The sequence below is a fragment of the Protopterus annectens genome, chromosome 5.part0 (assembly GCF_019279795.1).
Source record: "Protopterus annectens isolate FY-2018-M chromosome 5.part0, PAN1.0, whole genome shotgun sequence".
Classification (NCBI taxonomy): domain Eukaryota; kingdom Metazoa; phylum Chordata; order Ceratodontiformes; family Protopteridae; genus Protopterus; species Protopterus annectens.
The window spans coordinates 1,541,638,175-1,541,648,192 of record NC_056735.1 but is presented as its reverse complement, the minus strand read 5'-3'; positions in this window follow the sequence as shown (position 1 = coordinate 1,541,648,192).

Sequence of the window (10,018 nt, the reverse complement as noted above, 5' to 3'; positions counted from 1 at the left end):
GACATTAGGAGAGCCATGACAAACCCTCACCCTATTATCCCTGTGGCATGTGCAATAAATGCATATTGCTGTAGTAGCACTGATTAGATAGACTAGGGTTTGTACTGCAGTCCTTGTCAATGTGTGATTGTGGGTATGTCAGAACATTATCATGTGTTTCAGTCAGTACAATATCCAATGCGGAGTATGGGTGCTGGATATGCTCTCTTTACATGATGGTCCCTCCCGTACATGTCCCAAGATCCACTGTATGAGGACCACTGTCACCATCAACCATACAAGTAACTGATTACACTATCCAGCCCAGTGATGCATGTGCTGTGTGCAAAAACTCTGCAACAGTATGGACTCACTGACAAGGTAGTTAGCACTGCTAAACCCAGGTCTGTCAAATGTGTCTATGACTGTATGTGTTTTTCATAGTGTATATGACAGTACGTCATACTATGAATTGTTCATTAACAGCCAGTATATCCCCCATTGCCATACTGTACAAGACTTGGTAATGTTCTTCACTTAACAGGAAACTCGGGACACACCTCCCACTATAATCTCTGTGTTGTGTTCAATTAAGGGCAAACACATTAGTAGCAATAAGTACCTAGGTAAGGGTTCTACTCTCAGTGGTGCCAAGTAAGTGTGTGTGTGTGTATATGTGAAGGGATCTACTTCAGTTTGCAGAAAATATATGTCCCAAGAGAGCATTTGTCCAAGAACTAACTGGCAAAAAGTAACATTTCAAAGCAACCATCTTGTGGAAATTCATTCCATCAAAACTAGTAGTGGATGTGTAAATGCCCTTTTCTCCATGGTACAGCTGTACAGTGATACTGGAGTTGGTATATATAGTTAGATGTGGTTGCTGTGGGCACAGCCACCCACATTGGGGTTATTGCTGTGTGTTTCCTCCCACTAAGTGTGCTGTTATACTTGTGCAGTTTATGTTAACAGGTTAAGTAGTTGTTAATCACACTATGTGTGGTTCTACGCCACCCCACACCCTCCAAAGGGGGGGGTGGGCTGTGACACCCACACCAGCACATCTATGTTCAACAACGCCAGGATTGCACTACATTGGGGAAGAGGACATATACCACGCTGGTACCATTATCAGTGACATTAAACTGGTGGACTGATTATTTACTGATGTGATGTTTTAGCAATTTCGTCTTGGTGGAATTTCATAGGCCAAAATGAGTTCACTGCAAAATGAAGTACATCCATGTGAACAGTATTCTCTGTGCATTGCATCAACATGAAAGCCTCTGTAGGTGTGTTATTCACAAACATTTGTTGTGTGCCACGCAGTACACTTACCATTGTCCACTGTAGAAGAGCTGCTTCCATCAGCCACCATGCATTCACCTGTATACACCCTTCAGACCTGCCATGTGGAACATGCAGTAACTGTTATACAGACCTGATACTTGTGTTCAGCTGTATCCTGGATATGACACAGTCAATGTGTCACCACAGTGCCACACCCCTTGTAGGAAAGGACAGTAGACCAACATCCTGCTGACACATAGACACCTAGAACACAAACAGAATACATTATGGAGACCACAATCTATCAGTGTTAATAACAGCTATAATGCATCATGGCTGAACAGCTATACACCCTTATGTATAAGCATTAATCATTACAGCTGAAAACACGTTAAACAGCATTACATTGCTAAACCTTAGTACATTCACTCAGTGTGTCAGAACCCTATTAGCATGTCCATGCATTGATGGTATGGATGTTAGGGATGTGGCACAGGTATCATCATATGCACAGGGTGTGTTGTGGGTTTGCCAGAGGCTTAGACTGAGCCATTTGGTTGACATCATATGTGTGGGTTAGGGGTTCTTTATTAAATGGGGTATGCAGACGTGGTGTGTGTAGATATGGAGGTGCCATAGCTGTGTTGGTGATGTGTGTGTGTGTGTGTGTGTGTGTGTGTGTGTGTGTGTGTGTGTGTGTGTGTGTATGCACACATTTTTGCCATGTGGCTTCCCTATACAGGAGTTTATTGGACAGCTGCAGACCATACATGGCAGTGTGTACAGTTCACCGTGTCCGGCCATAGACATGGGAACTGTGCCTACCAGGGATTCCATGGGCACTACCAGGCAGAAGCCCAGATATGGTACTGTCCCTTGTTGAAGACAATTTTCCGCTGGATCTGCATCCCACTTGGGACCATCCAGGACCACGTGCATGAGGCCTGCTGCGTTGTGGTGTGGCCAGCACCCCCCTTTAGTGCTGTTGCTGGTACTGCCACTACAGGACCAGCTGTGAGTTGTTGCATGTCAACGTAGACCTCTACCTGTTGGTGTTGCTGACCTATGTCCATGTGGCCAACACCCTACTCCCACCACATGCTCTACCACAGACACCACGCAGTCGAGGATTCCCGCCATCTCACCCAACCATCTATCCATGACCTCTGCAAAATAATGGTGGGCACCTGCAAGATCATGGATGTTGTCACATACAGCAGGAAGATTAGCCCTCTGAAGCCTCAGACTACCTCTGGTGTAATGTTCCATACATGCCTGTGCCTCCATGATAGCGCAAAACATGCATCTGGTGACACCTGCTGTGACACTTCTGCCAGGGGCATGATGGCCAGCAGCCCTCCTATGAGCACCCCTGTACATCTGCCTGTGTGGTACCTCGCTGGTCATTTGGCTATGGCTGCTGTGTACAGACACATTTGCCATAGTCACCACACTTTCCTGTCCCATGCAGCTACCTGCCAACTGTCCCTCATCTATGGCCACTGGTGATGGGGTATGTATGGGAATTGTGACTGTGTGCGGGGATGGGGTGGATAAAAGTGGGATGTCATCCAATGGCACAGATTCAGCCCCTGACAACCCTGCCTTTACCTCACTACGCCTATCATCATTGTCATAGTCTGTATGGACACTCACATCAGTTTGCCTGTAGGAGGGACCTTAAGCCACCTCACCACCTGTGAGGGGCAGTCAAGAAATGTAAATTAAAACCTGTACATTATGGTTTACTTCTACACACACACACACACACACACACACACACACACACACACACACACACACACACACAAAACATACTTACAGGCGAGGTGGCACAAAGATATTACACAGACCTCTCATTACCCAACAGTCAACATGCATGACATATGGCACTCAACAGCATGCATTGTAGCCATACTCAATCCTTGTTACCAACATTATACATCTCTGTGATGCATGAGTTGCATTAGCAGATGATGCCCCTTCCCCTGGAACACACTGCACCCATGTACACAATATTGATGTGCACCTGTACAGCCCTCTGGCATGTACTGTGCACCATACCTCACAAGTATACACACCATTGTTTAATGTATATATGTGTGGCAGTTATATTTGCTCTGCTGCTCACAGCCCCTATGTGTTTGTCTGACATATACCTGGAATGATATGAGGACTGATGTTAGTAATTAATGCCTATCCTTTGATTTGCAGATCTCATCATCAGCAGTGCATGTATGTGCAATAAAATCCAGTTACTCTGACAACCTTCAAAGCTTAATGTGGATATTAGGAGTGTACACACCCTTGTTGACATGCCAGCCTCTTCTATGATATGCAATGGGGCCACAATACTGCATTTATTAACATTATAAACACCTGATATGTGGCATATGACCTGTGTAATCCAATGCAGTATCAAACAAATGGTTTAGTCATGCAGATGCTGAATGAGATGCATACAATATGTGGTTTGCATAAGTGTGCACACCCTTAACACAATGTTTTGTTGAAGCACCTGTTAAGTGAAATACATCAGTCACTATTCCTGGAAGGGGTATACTAGCATGGCCCATCTTTACTTGCAATTATTTGGTCACTGTGCCTTACAAATGTCCCCCAACGCTGCCAGGTTGCAAGGTCAGGTCATGTGCACTGCCCTTGGAGCTCACACAGTGGCTTCACTATTGCTGTAGAGTCAGAGTTATGTCTGGCACATTTCATAACATTCACTGTGGTCAGATACAGCCATTCTTTACAAGCTTTGGATGCATGCTTCAGTTCACGCTTGTGCTTCAAGCTGACATCCCTCCCCATCCTCAGCCTTATTGCAGATGCTTGATAACTATGGGCCACTCACGAGTGTTATTTTGCAGTGTTCCAAATTCCAGACACTATGTCTACCAGCTTAGTTTCAACTAATGAACAGCAAACCTAAATGTGTACACTGCCACCAGCAAGCTAAATATTGGGGATGGTGGCCCTGAGGTGGAATGAGGTGTTGCTTGTGCACTACACGTATCTTTATAAATACTGTCTGTATTTTGAACCTTGGTCTCATAACACCATTACACATTGCAACACATGCCTTTGGGAGACTTAATGTTGTGCTTATGCTACCTGTAGAGAGCCCTGGTTGATGCATGATGTGGGACATCTCTTCCGTCTGATTACCCTAACCCATAGGCCACACTTATGCAAAATCCAGGCAATTGTCGACACAGGAAGTGCACAGGCAGTACTTGCTAGACATTCCTGCAAGTCACTCAGTGTTGCTGTTTGTTTCTGGGCAGCCTTCATGAACAGTTTGCAACATGTTTTGTCATTTGTTTTGGATGGGCATCTGTTTATTTTCTACATTGATGTTGTCCCATACTTCATACACACATACATGACTGTCTGCACTGTTTGCCATGGTATATACAATGGTGAGGTAAGGCTACTTTTGCCACTCCTGAGTTCTACCTTTCGGATATGGGATCCATTTCATGGTCTGTAAGATGTGTGCAAGCCACAGCTGCCTCTGTTGCAGGTGAGTGGGCAAATGTCATGGACATACTTCTTGGACAGCAGACTATTACTTGGTGTGACATAGAGGCCCTGTATTTGATGGAAGGTTTGTACTCAAGAAGAGTGAATGCTGTCAGTACATCACAAGCTGCTTTCACAATATATTTGGGGTGTGTGCACACATATACTTACAGTGTTTATCAAGGTATGTATTCCCCATATTTGTCCTAACATAGGATTCCATATTACACATTCATTGTTCATGTTAGGATCACATTACAGGTTGTAAAAGGTGTGGAATGTGGTATTGTGATTTGCTGTTATTTATATCAGGAACAGTTGCCATTGTAATAGTGGTGTATACACTGTTGTAGCCACTGTATAAGGGTAATGTTACAGACATGTGCCTACTGTAGTTCATTTGTCCCACCATTACGTTCATCTCTGTCCACACATCTTGCACTGACATGTTGTTAGATATACTGCAGGCCTCTTACATACCATTCAGATATGCCACCATGGTGACCACTGTGATGCAGTGCAGTTAACACCAACAATAAGTGAACATGTACAGCATGCATTATGGGTAGGTGTGTTAAATGTGTACATGGCAAATAGCATGGCCATAACATGGGCAGTGTATTGGCAAACCTGAACAAAACAACTCCATACTCACCAGCTACAGGCTGCTGCCCCAGTTGTATACCAGGGGGACCTAAATAGTTGTGTGAGAGAAGTAATATCAGTAGCCACACCTGTGGCATTGATACATGGTGGAAGCAGTATTTCAGCATATCGACAGTATAAACCCACAATTCTAGAGATTATGCACATCTGTTCATTACTACACTGCAGCAACATCTTATCTGACATATACATGTAGATACTTTACAGATGAAAACAGATAAGCAATGGTGGTCTAGTAAAGTGCCCTGGGGCCTTACCTGCACACTCTTCATCCATTGTATGGGTGGCACCCACCTTTACAATGTTGTCTTCAGCCTACTGGCTTGGCTGGTGGGTGGGTGCCTGTAGGCTATCGAGGAGCTCCTCAGCATGTGTCAGTGGGGGCTGTATGGCATGACCCCCACCTGTTGCTAGCTGGTTCCTCCTAATTGCAGCAGCACGATGGGCATGGTGCATCAGATCTGTGCAGCGATGTCGCACCTGCTCATAATTTCAGTTGTGCAGGCCGACATCATTTGGGTAGTCCACTCCTGCAGATCCTGGGCCCTGCAGCCGAAGAGGAAGGCATGATGCATGATGAGGTAGTGGATTATTGCATCATTTTCCAGGTTTGTGAATGCGGGCAGACATTCCTTGGACATTGTTCATGGAAGACATAAACAGTAAAAAAGATCACAGGACCTCATACAGTTGTCCACGTGCACAAGTGGATATTACTTGCAAATAATCCAGACTACAGTCTAAGACTGTAAGCTAGCATGGCTTTGCCATCTTACATTACACTCCTGGCCCTGACCTGTCCAGTTCCCCTAATGATGGACACTAATGGCATAATCCACTATTCACTATTCATTTCTGTATAGAGGGATGACAGTGGCCATCTTCCATGTGGATGTGTGGATGGTGGCATGTGCATGTTTGTAGTGTGATGGAACTGTGAGCACATGCCTGTGTTCATGTAGGAGGCAAACTGTGATGTTCTCATTCCCCATGGAGACTTGCTGTTGTTGGCATCAGTCGGCATTATGTCCATGCTTACCACTGATGTGGGCAGGAGTGTGGTTAATGTGCATACCCCCCTCTACTAATGTTGTGGACAGGGTGCCACTGTTCCCACCTATCCTGTCTGATGCAGGTTACCAGTCTCCATGGTATGTGTGTGGTGTGCTTTACCCCCACTACAGGTTGACTTGTGTTACTTGCTCTGAGACTGCGTACATATGTGTAGACATGGTCGCAATTGGCCTTGGTGGTTTGGATATGTCTGATTTCTAGTCATAGTCATCCTTACAGGAAGTCACCTGTGAACCTACATGTTTGCTCAGATAGAGGTGCACTTGCTTCCAAGTTGTGGTTTGCACCTATGTGTCCTTGTATGGTAACTATAGCAACCTATTATGTGCTTTGTGTCTTGGTGCTGTCCACCAAGGGGGAATACTCTATCGTTGGTGGAGGATGGTTGTATAGGTAAGGTACTGCTGATTCCATATAGCTACAGTGGATATGAAGTGTACACACCCCTGTTACAATGCATGTTACTTGTGCAATTGGAATATGACCCCACAAAAGCACATGTCAACACAATCCCCACCTGTGATGTGTCCTATAGCCTGCTCAGTTCAATAGGGAACATAACAACCTGTCCTGTGGAAACAGATGGGAAGTAGTACTCAGTACAGTAAGGCATTTGAATGTGTGCGCACACCTTTACACTAATATGTTGTGTAAACACCTGCTGAGATGATTACAGCATCAATTTGTCTTGGTTTGTACTCTAACGTCATATCATATCTTCACATTGGCAATGGTTGCTCACTTTCCATGAAACAGATTTGTTTCTTTTTCAATAGAATTGTACAGGTTATGGGTCACATTTGAGGTGGGAAATGTTTTGACATGACTTTCTGTGATCTCATTGGCATACAGCACACAGACCTGGCATTCCAACAGGGATGTGTACACTTTGATATCCAGTGTATATGGGTGTTGATTTAACTGTTAGTGGTAGGCATGGACAGTGGGTTATAACACAGTTGTACATTTCTCTGATTACTACGTGATATGCATGCCTACTGTAGTACCCATATCAGTGTCATGGCAATGCAACAGTCAGTAGCAGTACACCTTTTTGTTTTGTTATATGCAGTGACAGTAATATTACACAACGTGCACATCCTATTTTCTGGACTGTTTGCGACCCATCTTATTACTTCTGTGCCTTTCAGCTGAACATACGCATACATACACTTGCTCAGGGGATACCTGGTATGCATTTGTGTTCTATGTAATTGTGGCACACCGTATTTACAGTCTTGCAGCTCATTCATACATTTCAACCTGTTACACCAGGACTTCTGGACATTGGTCCACATCACTGGGTGACAAAACAGGGAAGTCAATTTTGATAAAGTATTAATATAGCTGAGATAACACATGCGTATGTGTACATGACTACAGATATCTGTCACAACTGTGAACATTGTCCAGAAGAACACTGTACAGTTCAATGTTACTAATTCAATATATCACATGCAATTTAACACAATCTGCTACAGTGCTTTACTATGCTCATGCCCTATATAGGTATTCTAGCTTTACAATACAAACATGTATAATACTCATATTCACAGGTAACATATGGATATGGGCAACATCCCATTAACTGACCTAGCAGTGGCACGGACATGACTGTTTACAGACACTCTAGTGGTTGCCATACGTGACCTGTCCTTTCCCACGGTGTGTCAGGCTCCTCAGCTTTGAGCCAACCTATCCACCTCTCAGAGCTTCATATGTGGACAAAGCCTAACATGGGGGGGGGGATATATAGGGACAGATCGTAGATATGCCTATTACAAACCTATGAAGTTTGTAGCATGATTCACTTCACATTACCATGACTGTTCTGAAGGTGACGGGCTCTGAAACTCATGTGCCTGTCATGACTTCATTACTTCCATCTCCATCTATTAGCCAGACTAATATAGATGTTTGGAGGAAGAGAACAAACACTATTATGGCTAAATCTTGACATTTTGTGAAGATCTGCACAGTTGACAGGTATGGCCCACTGCAGACAGAGACAGATGCTATGTCCATAGCATTTGTTCAGCAGGACATCATTACAGCAAGTATTAATGGCACATATACATCTTTTTTAATCATCTATCCCATTATTGCAGACCAAGTACTACATTCAATTACATGCTTACATGTTTCATATACCTGGCTTATTTTCAGGTTCTTTCTGTGTACAGGATGTCAACTGTTTTTTTAATTCTTATTTTGAGGTTTTCTTTATGATTTTTTTTTTGTTTTCTCTCTCTCTTTACAGGGTTTGTGTGTACATGCTAGTTTTGGATGCAATGCAATCTGCATAGCTCTCAATTGTGGGCCTATCAACATGATGGCTAGAGGATTGGCTGTTATGTTTTGTCTGTTCCCCACACAGGTCTTGCCCCTGACATACCAGTGGCATTCTTTCCATTGATTACTATCAGTACATGGCAACATCCATTTGTGTATCTGACTTCATATTCCTGAGTAAGGGTATGTTGCAACCAATCCTGTAACAGCAGTAACTTTCACAGTGTATAACAGTAATATTTCAAATATGGCCTTGTGTTTAAGCCTCTGCCCTTCACCTATATACCAGGCTTTGTCCAGATGTCATGGAGTAAGTGGTTGATAGGTATGGTCTATCATTATTTAGTAGTGACATTCCTGCTATCATTCCAGTGATATTATGGACTCCCAAACAAGTTGTAGGGTAGGGTCCACATATATGAGGGCTTCAGCTGGACAAAACATGTGTGACACTTTACAGTCTGGAGGTCAGTGTATAGAGAACACTCTTATATGCCCTTGAAAGACATTTTATGGGGGTGGGGTATTAAATGTTTTTAACCTAGACTGTTACAACATGTGAGGAATATCAGTAATAAGAAACATAAAGGTATATGGCTGTACATTTTCATATGCTTCACCATGGGAACAGTCGTCGGCTAGAGCTTACTGTCTTGCACACAGTTCTGTTTGTCAGTGTGATAGTGACATTTTAAGTTAGGCATTGTTATGTAATGGATACATTTACACTGTGACAATTGATACTTTTCCCCCAGGGGGTTGACTACAACGTGTAATTGGAGGCTGTTGAACTACATCTGTAATTAAGTGTTGATTGATTCTTATCTTCAATGCAAGTGTGCTTTTTATTTTTGCATTACTTGAAGGTTTTAGCCTAGACAGCAAAGTATGTTATGTTTTGCAGATTACTGTATCACATGTTTTCTTTGAGAGTTGCATTAATCAGTTATTATGCTTTTCAAACACCTACATGCTATAAGAAATGGCATAAACAACTGAAATAGTACACAAATAAACATTTATATATATGCAAACTGTGTTTGGAGTCATGTCCTTTGCACTGTGTGCGGGTATATGTTTCATGCAATAATTCTAATTTGTAGGAAAGAATCACAAACTGGCCATTTGAAAAGGTGGCAACTGTAGGAATAATGGCTGTTTGATATTCTGTGCACCCTCTATATAT